This window comes from Corylus avellana, chromosome ca2, assembly GCF_901000735.1.
Source record: "Corylus avellana chromosome ca2, CavTom2PMs-1.0".
NCBI lineage: Eukaryota > Viridiplantae > Streptophyta > Magnoliopsida > Fagales > Betulaceae > Corylus > Corylus avellana.
Window position 1 is genome coordinate 50,807,695 of NC_081542.1, and position 13,338 is coordinate 50,821,032.

The following is a 13,338-nucleotide window of genomic DNA, read 5'->3' on the forward strand; positions in this document are numbered from 1 at the left end:
TCAACCATACACCAGACATCAGCGCCCAATTCCCGAAGGAGGTGATGGAGCACATGTTGTACCATCAACTTGAGGTAAATGTCTCTGTGTATTTTTTATTTTTTGATAATAACATCCTCATTCTAATAAACTTGTTTCCGTTGTAGGGATCAGTGCAAAGCATGAATTACTACCTCCACTTCAGAAGGTCTGCCGAGAATTCAGCTTTGGAAATCGAGAATTTCAAGAAGAAACTTGCAGATGCTAAAGCTGAGATAAAACGGCTGCAAGAATTGTCTTCTCAGCAAGGGAATGAGCTCTTTCAATCTGGAGAGCAGGTTGCCGGGTTGGAGGCTCAGCGTGTCCAAGTTGATTCTCGGATTTAGGAACTAGAAACTGAGTTAGCTGCCGAGAAAGCAAAGAACAGGAGGTTGTTAATTGATTATTGAACCCTTGAAGATGAAGCCAACCAGCTTAAGGAAAAGCATGCTGACGCCGAGCTTCAATGCCGAGCTACCGAGTCTCGCATTAATTTAGTTTCTGAAGAACTTGAAGAAGCTCAAAGATACTCGGTTACTCAATATACTAGAGCTGAGGTGGCTGAGGGAAAACTAAAGGTGGCTGAAGAACAGCTTCTAGTGGCTGGGAAGAAAAGAAAATCAACCGAGAAGAAGCTCAAGGCTGCTGAGAAGAAAACTGCGAGTTTTAAGAGAAAATTCTCCTGAGCTAAAGAACAAGTGATCAGATATAAGGATAAGGCTCGGAGTTTTTATAAGCAGCTTTCATTTGCTTCCTGGGGCCGAGATTATGGTCGGGGTATTGGTTTTATCTCGGGTTTTGAAACTTTCTGGGGTTGGTCAAAAAATCCTCCTGAGGGTGTTGACCTTGATACAATTAAACCCGAAGATATTCCCCCCTATTGAAGAGGCCATCACAAAGATTGCTATAGTCGGTTAAGAGCAAATGCCTGATTGTAAAGGCATTACACTTTTTGGCTTCAACCCATTTGCTAGATATCAAGCTGGGGAACCTTCTACTACTACAGAGGATCCTAAAGCCGAAGACTCTTCATCTGATGATTCGGAAAAATCAATAGCTGTGTCAGATGAGGAGTGGGACCATGTAACAGATGGAGCTAATTGAAGCTCTGAATGTAATTTTTTTTTTTTTTTTTGAGATGATTCTTTGTATCCAATTTATTTTTCACAATGAATAGAAATGTTTTTTTTGATAGAGATATCAATTCTGCAATTTTATGCTTCATATATGTATACCCCCCGATTCCCATAGGTTACAAATTTAATTTATAATAATGGGAATCTTCATGAAATGCGCGGTAAATTTTGAATTGTTGTGATTGTGTCATATGATGCTTGAGTTTTGGAAAATTTGATCTCAATAAGGTTTTACTGAGAATGTATGGCTGCAAGAATACTCGGTTCAAAGGTAATAGTTGAACATTTGCCTTGGGAAAGTGCTTGGTTCAGCCACTTTTTATTAAGTGTTAACCTTTGGGTGGAGGTTAAGTTCGGAAAGCGATTTGTTCAGCTATATTTCCGAACTCTTTCTCAGGAAAGCGCGTTAGTAATATTTCATCGAGCTATGCTCGAGAAATTCTCCGGCTATATTTCACCGAAGGATTGCCTTTAAGTTCGGAAAGCGCTTTGTTCAGCTATATTTCCGAACTCTTCCTCGGGAAAGCGCCTTAGTGATATTTTACCGAGCTATGCTCAGGAAATTCTCCGGCTATATTTCACCGAAGGATTGCCTTTAAGTTCGGAAAGCGCTTTGTTCAGCTATATTTCCGAACTCTTCCTCGGGAAAGTGCCTTAGTGATATTTTACCGAGCTATGCTCAGGAAATTCTTCGGCTATATTTCACCGAAGGATTGCCTTTAAGTTCAGAAAGCGCTTTGTTCAGCTATATTTTCGAACTCTTCCTCGGGAAAGCGCCTTAGTGATATTTCACCGAGCTATGCTCGGGAAATTCTCTGGCTATATTTCACTGAAGGATTGCCTTTAAGTTCGGAAAGCGCTTTGTTCAGCTATATTTCCGAACTCTTCCTCGGAAAAGCGCCTTAGTGATATTTCACCGAGCTATGCTCGAGAAATTCTCTAGCTATATTTCACCGAAGGATTGCCTTTAAGTTCGGAAAGCGCTTTGTTAAGCTATATTTCCGAACTCTTCCTCGGGAAAACGCCTTAGTGATATTTCATCGAGCTATGCTCGGGAAATTCTCCGGCTATATTTCATCGAAGGATTGGAAAGTGCTATAAGTAGCTACTTTTCCAAAAGTGACTCTCGGAAAAGCGCTTAGTTCAGCTATATTTTTCGAGTGTAGAGTAGAGAATCTGGTCTGCTGCATATTTTAAGATTTTCTGCATGATTATAACCTCAGAGGATTCTTCATTCATAAACACTCAGTTTTACAATAGGAATATAACAAAAGGTGAATCTCTGAGGTTTATAATTCTACACAAAATACTTCTTCAGATGTTCAGCATTCCATGGTCGCTGGAGTTGTTTTCCTTCGGAGTTCGTGAGATGATACGCTCCTGCTCTACAACATTTGATTACATTGTATGGTCCTTCCCAGTTCGGTGTTAGCTTTCCATCAGCTGTATCTCTGGTTGCAAGAGTGACTTTTTTCAAGACCAAATCTCTAACTTGAAAATTGCAATGCTTGACCCGCTGATTGAAATACCGAGCTACTCTCTGCTAATATGCTGCCATAGTTATTTGAGCTTGATCCTATTTTTCTTGTAACAAATCGAGATGCAGTTTTAGGCCCTCGCTATTAAGTTCGGAATTAAAAGTTTCCACGCAAAAACTCCCTGACCACACTTCACCTGGAATGACAGCCTCGGTTCCGAAGGTTAAAGCATAAGGATTTTCCTCGGTTGGAGTTCTTCTAGTGGTGCGATATGCCATAAAACTTCTGGAAGATCTTCTGCCCAATTTCCTTCGTGCTGACCGAGCTTCTTCTTCAGGATTTTGAATATAGTTTTGTTTGTTGCTTCCACTTATCCGTTTGTTTGAGGATGTCCTGGAGATGAAAAATACTGTCGAACGTGAAGCCCAGCACACTAGTCTCGAAATGAATCACAGTCGAACTGTTTGCCATTGTTTGTAACAAAGGCACGGGGAATTCCATATCGGCATATAATATTTTTCCAAAGGAACTTCTCAATATTTTTTGCTGTAATGTTCACCAAAGCTTCCACTTCTACCCATTTCGTAAAATAATCTATGGCAACTACAGCGAACCGGACACCCCTTTTTCCTAGGGGTAACGGTCCCACTATATCCACTCCCCATTGTGAAAATGACCATGGCGAAGAGACTGAACTAAGCTTCTCAGGAGGTTGCTTAATAATGTTAGCAAAACGTTGGCAATTGTCACAAGTTTTGACAATTTGCATGGAATCCTGATTCATACTAGGCCAGAAAAATCCTGCCCTAACTGCTTTGTGTGCTAATATTCGAGCTCCTGAATGACTGCCACATATCCCTTCATGGATTTCTCGAAGAATATAACTACCCTCTTCTTTTAGAAACACACTTAAGAAGAGGTAACATAAAACCTCGTTTAAAAAGAATACCATTGAGTAGAGTGAACCAAGCAGCCTTTCTTTTTAATTGCACAACCTTCCTCTTATCCCCTGGAAGAACTCCCCTTTCTAAATAACTAACAATTTCTTCAGCTCAGGCTGGCATGACCTTAATTGTTAAAACCATAATGTAACGCCCCGATATTTGAACTAGCAAATATCGAAGTCGTGACGCTGCAACTTTAGAAAATACAATCTTACAGCGGAGTATGTATATTTTTTTCTTTTTCTATGACCTAGGAATAACTTACACAACACAGTTGAGCTGACTGAAATACCTCGAGGTGATATATTATTAAATAAAATAGAAACATGGTTTTCATTACAACATATATACACACTAGGTGTACCAAATATATGCCACAGACGGCACCTAAATTAACATAATAATATCTATTAAGTTTACACACATCATCATACATAATAAAAGCGATTAACATAAATGAGACTTGCTCCATAGAGTAAGCATAAATCCTGCAGCAGATGGTCTATCAACCATCAAAACCAGTAAAAGGACCATCGTCCTCACTTTCTATCCCTGCATCAAGATCTATGTAAAGATGACGTTATCATATTTACATAGGCAAACAATTGAGTAATCTATTTTCCTAGATATAAAGACTAAAAAGACTAGTTTGAACAAATAAGATTAAAGACTAAAATATATAATAATGAATGAGTTGTGAATGCAGCGTAATGACAGATTAGTTTGTGTTTTATGATAATCTTTCTTCAGACCTCTTCTCATGAGCTCTCAGCCCGCTTACGTCCGTTATGTCCCTCACACTTTAGAGGTTTACCTGTTTGGTGTTGGCAACTACACCGTCCCAGCTTAGTTATATATTAGGCCTGTTGGACGATTATATACCCCCATCCACTAAGATACCGACAGTTCCTCGCGGCAATCCACCCAGCTTGTTCTTAATGTGGCTATCTTATCAGCCCATTTTATTAGACACATTATGCAGCAGTTGTATTGCAAAATTATATCAATAAGACAAAATAAGAATTCCTATAACAATAAAACAAAGCTAGTACTCAGTAAGTATATCCATACTTACTCTCCTTAGTGTAGTATTCTGCTCCACTTCTGCATATAATATATACATACAAACAATACTTAGTTCATTCTCCAATAATATCATTGTTTAAAGACCCTCATCTTTTATATTTATTTATTATCCGTCACTTCATCTTTACTTACTCATTTTATTATATTAATCTAAGATAGTTACTTATAACTAATTTTATGCCTGAATTCATTTTTGGTGACGAGGCTAATGGCCAGTATCACTAAATACAAACAAGTATTATAAATAATATATATAAAACATAACTCATATTTTGGAGATGAGACCAATGGTTCGTACCTACCAAAGTATGAATTAAAATTTAAATGACAATAAAAGAAATGACTGAATGTAAATACTGAATTCATATTCTGGGGATGACCGCCAAGAATATGAATTAAAATTTAAATGACATAAAAGAAATAACTGAATGTAAATAATGCATATTTCGGGGATGAGATCAAATGGTCCTTACCGCCAGAAATATGAACATAAATGTAAATGACATAAAAGAAATAACTGAATGTAAATAATGCATATTTCGGGGATGAGATCAAATGATCCTTACCGCCAGAAATATGAACAGAAATTTAAATGACATAAAAGAAATGACTGAATGTAAATACTGTAAAGTAAATAATATATAGATAATATTATGAGTCCTTAATTGATTTTGTCCACTAACTCTTTATTATTAATTCACTTGTATCCATTACTTTATTTTACATTATACGCTTATTGGGTCTTTAAACAATTAAATGAGAACAAGTGATAAAAGCAATAAATCATGATATTTATACAAGAAACACTTACCCAAAAATCCTTAGAAGTAAAACTCCACCAAATCTTCTCTAGGTAGCTAGTTTAGAAAAACATTTGAATACTACAAGAAAGATTTTAGGCTATATGGTTTTTGACTAGAACTAAGAAATAAAATGAAAGGAGGAGCAAACAATTTTACTTGTTCTAAGATTGTAAAAACTTAAGTGAAAGTGAATTTAGCTAAGGCTCTATTTATAAGAGAATGAATGGTTAGGATTTATTTTTACACATTTGATCTAAGGGTTGAGATGTATTTAACCAAAAGAATGAACCTAGTCCATATTTCATGCTCTATACCAAATAGTATTTTCGTCCAAAATGAGGGCAGTGTATTCCGATCCATTTTTCAATGTCCAAACGTACTCCGATTGACATGAAATTTTGAGAGTAGATAGAGAGCTCCGAGACAAACATTTTATATTCTTGGTTCGACTTCATCCGAGTTCATTTAAGTCTATTTTTGGCCTATACAAAGTTTCCAATTTAACTTAGGCTTTAACTATTTGCATTCCCACTTGGCCACTTGTCTTATTAAATCATTATAATCATGATATTTACTATAACCATCATTACTAGAAGACTTCAAGCTTTCAACAAAGGTAGCTAGCCTTGGTATCTTTCTTTAGCAGTTTTAATCTCATTTAGACAGTATGAAAATTAAGACACTGCTTTTTAGGCTAAAAAACTGAAAAGCTTCAAATTAATTTATGACTTTGCTAAACACCAATATAAATAATTTATTCACTAGATTGGTTTGATTATGCCCATAAACATATTAGTGAAGCTAAATTTTTAGAATTGAAGTAATATACATAAGAGGTCAAAAATCAATGTAATATACCTTTAACACTAAATAGTTATTTAACATCATTAATCCACATATCATTGTTCTAATTTATTGATTATATTTTTAATCTATTTAATATTATTTAAATAAGAGTTTTAAAATCTTGGTCGTTACACATAACCTCCTCGGTTATAGCAGGTTGTTGCAGAATTTGTATCGGTTGCTCGGTTTCTCCCACTTCATCCTCAGTTGCTGAACCTAATCGAGTTAAAAGGTATGCTTTCTCATTTTCTTCTCTCGAGATTTTAACAATACAAAATTTGTTGAAACCCTTTTGCATATCTTGGACTTTAGACAAATATAGCTTCATTTTACTGCCTTTAGCCTCAAATCCACCACGAATGTGACCGACAATCACTTGAGAATCACTCTTCACTTCTACGAATTCCGCTTCCATCTCTCGGGCTAAACCGAGCCCAGCTATTACTGCCTCATATTCCGCTTCATTGTTAGTAGTTTTGAACTTTAATCTCAGAGAATTTTTTAACTCTTTCCCATCTGGTGTAATCATCACTACTCCAGCTCCACCATTCTTTTTTGTAGAAGAACAATCAACATAAATTACCCACATTTTTCCTCTTGGTCACATCTCTAGGTCTTGTATGTTGGTGAACTCTACTAAAAAGTCTGTCAGTGCTTGACCTTTGATTGCATTACGCGAAATAAAGTGAATATCAAATTCACTAATCTCAATTGCCCAATTGACTAACCGACTAGACAAATCCAACTTCCGAAGTACTTTTTTCAATGGATACTCGGTCAGCACATTAATTGTATGGGCTTGAAAGTACGGTCGAAGCTTTCTAGATGCGATTACCAAGGCAAAAGCAAGTTTTTCTATTTGCACATACCTTTCTTCGGCACCACACAATGCTCGGCTGATGAAATAAACTGGTTTTTGAATTCCCTCTTCTTCCCGAATCAGAGCTGCACTGACTGCGGTTGGAGATACAGCTAAATACAGATATAATATTTCTCCAGGACAGTTCGGCTAAGTAGGGGTGGACTGACTAGATACTTCTTGAGTTGCTCAAATGCTTGTTCACATTCTTCGGACCATTCGAAAGCTTTTCGTAAAATTTTAAAGAAAGGAAGACAATTATCTGTGGACCGAGAAATGAACTTGTTTAACGCCACAATTCTACCAGTCAATTGTTGAACCTGCTTTGTATTCTTCGGAGATTGCATATCTAACACTGCTTGAATCTTCTCAGAATTGGCTTTAATTCCTCGGCTTGACACCATATAACCAAGGAACTTCCCCGAAAAAACTCCGAATGCACACTTCGTAGGATTCAGCTTCATTTTGAATCGTTTCAATGTCATGAACGCTTCTTGTAAATCCACCACATGATTCACTTGCAGCTTGCTCTTGACTAACATATCATCGACATAAACCTCCATATTCCTCCCGATTTGTTCCTGAAACATTTTATTTACTAACCTTTGGTAGGTAGCACCAGCATTTTTCAAACCAAAAGGCATAACTATGTAGCAATATAAGCCTCGGTTAGTGATAAATGTTGTTTTATCCTGGTCAGATGGGTGCATGAAGATTTGATTGTCGGTAGAAAATGCATCCATGAAACTCAGCAACTTATACTCGACTGTTGAATCAACCAATGAATATGTGGCAGTGTAAAACTATCATTCGGGTAAGCCTTGTTAAGATCGGTGAAATCCACACACATCCTCCATTTTCCATTGGACTTCTTGACCATTACTACATTGGCTAACCAATCAGGATAATGTACTTCTTCGATAAACCGAGCTTTGAGCAATTTGTCTACCTCATCGGCAATTGCCATATTTCTCTCGGGAGCAAATTTTCTCTGCTTTTGCTTCACCGGCTTTACTTCTGGATTAATATTCAAAGGATGAACAATGTCTTTTGAATCAATCCCTGGCATGTCTTCAGGAGACCATGCAAAAACTTCTAAATTTTCTTGAAGAAACCGAACAAGAACTTCTCTAACTTTTGAAGTTAGTTGAGATCCGATCTTTACAACTTTCCCTTCTGCTATTGGTATATCAACCAATGGCTCGGCTGGTTCTTTTTTCAATTGAATCTTCCTTTCATCACCCATATTACCGACCGTCAATAGTGCTGACTCTGTGAATTTTTTCAAAGATGTATTATAACACCTTCTGGTAACAACCTGATCACCTTTAACCTCGCCAACCACTTCGACTGTCAGGAATTTCATTTTCAAATGATAGGTAGAAGTCGCAGCCTTTAGTTGATTCAAAGCTGGACGACCGACGATCACATTGTAAGCTGATGGTCGGTCAATTACTAAAAAATCCACCATTATAGTGGATTGTTTAGGAGCAGTTCCTACTGTAACCGGAAGGGAAATCATTCCGATGGGTTGAACACGCTCCCCTACCCAATTAATGGTGATAAAAAAGGCCTCATCTTATTTCGACCAATACCCAGTTGTTGAAAAACTGTCCAATACAAAATATCTGCCGAGCTTCCATTATCCACCATAACTCGGTGAAGAACATGATTAGCCACTGTTAGAGTTATCACTAATGCGTCATCATGTGGCATTGAAATTTCTTTTGCATCCTCCCTCGAAAATGTGAGAATAACTGGATCTTGTTTTTGCACTTTGGAGGGCTTTTTGAGAAAAAAAGATTTCTTCCATTTTCGCTTGTTTAACATAGGCTTTCCTTGCTGAACTGGACTCTCCTCCGCCAGCCATCCCTCCCGAGATTGTTCGAATTTCACCAACAATGGTTTGGTTCTGAGGACTTTGTTGATTGTTCTGAGACATCCTCGATTCATCATTCTTTGCCTTTGGTTACGTAAGCTGTCATTATTCTGCCCCGAATTCTGCCCTGACCGTTGTCTCTGACTGTCCTGAGGATTTTTTTCTTTACCTTTCTCCTCAGCTAAGAAATTCAATAACTTTCTATTTCTTAGAAATTTTTCAATCTCGAACCGAAGGCTTATGCAATTCTCAGTATAATGCCCATGATCATTATAATATTCACAAAACTTCTGAGTGCTGCGGTTTTAGGGAAGAGCTTTCATCCTTCCTAGCCACCTGAAGCTTGGATCCTTCCTGACCTACATGAACACCTTATAAATAGTTGTATTCAGAGGTGTCCATCCTACATATTTGTTGTTGTTGATTTTGCCTGGGTGGTAGCTGAATCTTCTTTTCTGGAGCTCTCAAATTCTGATGATCTCTTTTCTTCTTTTCGACAAAAGTTCTCGGTGTTGCTCTAATCGAATCAGAAACAGGCTTACTCCATTCGGCTTTGGATTTCATCAATGCTGAAATAGTTTCTTCCTGGTTAATGAACTCTTCAGCTTTGTTCATGAATTGTCGAAGAGTTCCCAAAGTCGGTTTCCGAGCTAATTCAGCCATCAATGGCCCGTCAGTCTTTATGCCATGCATCAAAGCTAAAAGAACAGTTTGTTCATTCGGATTTTCCACCGTTAACTTCTCCCGATTAAACCGCAACATATAATCATTTAAAGATTCGGTTTTTCCCTATATGAGAGATAGTAAATATGCCGGATTTTTCTTCCTTTTCCGAACAGCAAGGAATTGACCCATAAATTGTTGTCCAAGAAAATCAAAACTATCAACAGATTTAGGACTCAAACCTCCAAACCATTCTTTAGCAACCCCTTTCAGAGTTAAAGGGAAAGCTCGGCAAGCTATTTCGTCTGGAGTATCATAAAGAATGATATGAGCTTGGAAACTTTCCATATGATCAGAAGGATCCCCACTTCCATCATACTTGTCAACCCGAGGCACCTTAAACTTATCAGGAAGAGGAAATCTTATTACCCGATCAGTAAAAGGTAGATTAGTATGCTGCATAAGATCGTCGGTTGCAAACCGATTTTCACCATTTCAATTAAAAGAGCCATCTTTTCATATTTTTCTTTAAGATCTTGAACATCTTTATTTACGACAACTTCCACAGGGTTTACACGATGTGACCGACCATGATGAGAATGGCTACGCCGAGATTGACTATGATGAGATTTGACATAACTAGATTCACCATTGTGAGATTTACTACTAAGATGAGTATCATTACCAGATCTCCCTCGATGAGAGTTTTCTTTGGTTCGAACAGTATGATGACTTCCTTGTATTGAACTTTTTGCTTCTTGACGAGTTGATTGTTGTCGGGTTAATGGTGGTAGCTCCCTGAGCCCTTCTTCCCGCCTTTCTTTATGCACTGGATCTTTTCTAGGAGGTAACCTAGAAACGATATCTTCATTTTGTTTCCTCATAGCTTCTATGGATTCGGCAATTCGTTTCATAAAACTTTTCAATAAAGCTGTTTGAGCATTAGGCTCGTGGATGTTCCAGGAACATCAGTTTGAACATTTAGGACAGGGTGTGTGGGTGTATCAGGGTGTGGGGGTTGTGTTCACCATGTCAGAATTTTGAAGTTTAGTAAGAACCGATAAAAATCGATTCCCACAGACAGCGCCAAACTATTTGAACAGTTTTCTGAATGATGACGTAAGATGGACCTCGTAAATATTCTGGTATCTGCTGGAATCACTTGGCTACAAAATAACAAGAAAAGGGATCAAAGCTGTCGGCGTTGTCCGGCGGGGGCTCCGATGCCTAAGTTAGTCACTGTGTTTAAGAGAGATATAACTTTGAAGATGATAGATAAGATAAAGATAATAAGAGATATTCAGTTAAGGAAAGAGAAAAAAGAAGTTACCAAAATTTGAGAGGAGACCCTCATTTTATAGGGATTGGGTTGTACCTGTTTATCCGGCACTGTGGACTTACCGAGGGTCCACGTGTTGAGTATTGTATTGGAAGAATGATAAGTGAAATATCATGCAGGTATATCTAATATTCCAATAGTACTTCTCGGGAGTTCATGTTTATGGAAGGCTCGGTTTACCGAGCCTTCGAACCGAGCGTTGTGTGCACTGGACTCAGTTAAGCATAAATTGGCCGAAAATATGGTGAACAATTAAAATGACCGAGCTTTAGTGATGGGCTGGCAGATCGTTTTACCGGGCCCAACACAGCTGATCCATGACCCAACAGATTCCATCAAGCCAGGGGCTTTAGAGGACTTAGAGGAGCCAAGACAAGAGTCATTTGGTGTTTCACAACACATATTATTATCTTAAAGGAAACAACGCATATTATTATCTTAAAGGAAGTAGGCCAATTAATTTGTAAAATACATATAGATCAGTTGGAACTATTTGGACTGATCACCAAATGGGAGTGGTCAAGGGATGCATAAGAAAATATAGCGCGTGTTAATAATACCCAAAGTTGTGTTGGCTGTGAGTTCTATTTTTTTATGGGCATCTTATTTGACCGACAACCCAACTCTCCCAAATAATTGATGATTAATTGACGAGAAAGATGGTGACGAGTTGGGATAAGGATCCTCTCCATTTCACTATCCATTTTTCATGGTCAAGATTTAAAGTCAATGCATCTAATAGTGTACATGATTTTATATTATTTAAATTTTTTAAAAGACTTTCCAACGTTGACTTTATATACACCATATTTACAAATTTAAATCCTAAAATAGATACCATTTATTTCACTTGAAATGGTATGGCTTCTATTCCAACAAGTTGGGAGTCAGATTTAGATGAGTGATGACACTTAAGAAGGCATAACAAAAATTTTTGGGCAAATTGAAGTGTGATCAGATGGTCAGACCTCACCAAATTGAACTATGGATTTCATCGTTAAGCATAACATTTCCTAAAGAATTTTACCTGCAAGTCCAAAACTGCTTGGAGTCAACCTAGAAGCTCTTGAGAATCTAAGATGCCAATCCAATTAGAGTTTAAGAAATCAACCGAAGTGCTGTTACTTCTTGCTCAGTGCCACTTATAGGAATTATGATTATCTTTAATTCATTTGAATATAATATCTAGTTAGTTATATTAGAGAGTATTTTTGTCTCCTCAAACAGTGAAAAAACAAAAATACCCCTCCAATATAACTAACTGGATATTATCCAATTGAAATGAACTGGAAAGAATTCTGTTCCGACTTATAATCTTATATGGTAGGTGTCATTGAAGTAAAGTCAAGGTGTCAATTTTGTGATTGACATCAAACTCGGTTATTAATTGGTAGGGACCTCAAAAAAAAAAAAAAAAAAAAAAAAAAAATGGTAGGGACCTCAGTAATAACAAAACAATCAATTTCCTCACGATTAGTTGGATTCTCATTGCCATCCTTAATCTGTATGTATGATACAACACACACAAAGACCGAAACCTCACATTAACTAACCTGGAAATTTGAGTAATTGACTACCCAGGTCTGACTTCTAAGCAATGTGCTACAGGAAGTTAGACAATAAGTATATAGTAATTATCTAGGGGAAATAGTGGATGAATACAATTATCACAAGCACACACTCGTCCGAGTGCTTATTTGAGTGCTTTTGGTCATTGCAGGCCAACTACGAGAGTTAGGGAGATTCGGAAGGTATTCTTTAAGGACTAGGATCCTCTCCAGTCCATTTTGGATTGGAGAATATCCAATTAATGGCCAAGATCTCTTTAGAGAGATCTTAAGGCCATAAATGAGACATTTGTCAATTTCTATAAATAATAATAAAATATTATTTATACTTTAAAAATAATTAAAAATTTAAATAATAAAAAATTAAAAAATATTTTTAAAAAACTAAGGGGTGACTGGCCACCACATAGGGGGTGGCCCTATGTGGCCGGACCACCCCCGTTGGCCAAGGGTGGCCGAACTGGCATATGGTGGCCGAAACTATTCCCAGGCCCAACGTGCCACCCCCAAACCCTAAACAATTTTTTTTTTTTTAGTTTACTGCTAGTGGTCGGACTACCCCATGGGCTATAAAGGGTTGGCTTCAGCCACCCTGCATTGGTCGGGTCTCTGCAGCCGGCCAATCTCATTTTATTCAACGGGCATGGTCTAGCCACACCCAAACCCTAAACGAATTTATTTATTTTTTTTAGTTTGGCCGTTGGGGGTGGTCGTACCAC

At 37.5% G+C, this 13,338-nt stretch overlaps 1 long non-coding RNA gene across 1 annotated transcript; it reads right to left on the reverse strand.

Annotated features, from left to right (window-relative positions):
* Positions 1–4,019: 4,019 nt before the first annotated feature.
* On the reverse strand, positions 4,020–5,538 carry LOC132168587 (uncharacterized). The gene is made up of 3 exons (XR_009438893.1): positions 5,474–5,538; positions 4,652–4,680; positions 4,020–4,140 (listed from the first exon to the last, which is right to left on the reverse strand). It is a non-coding gene; the product is annotated as an uncharacterized LOC132168587 (long non-coding RNA).
* Between the last annotated feature and the right edge of the window lie 7,800 nt (positions 5,539–13,338).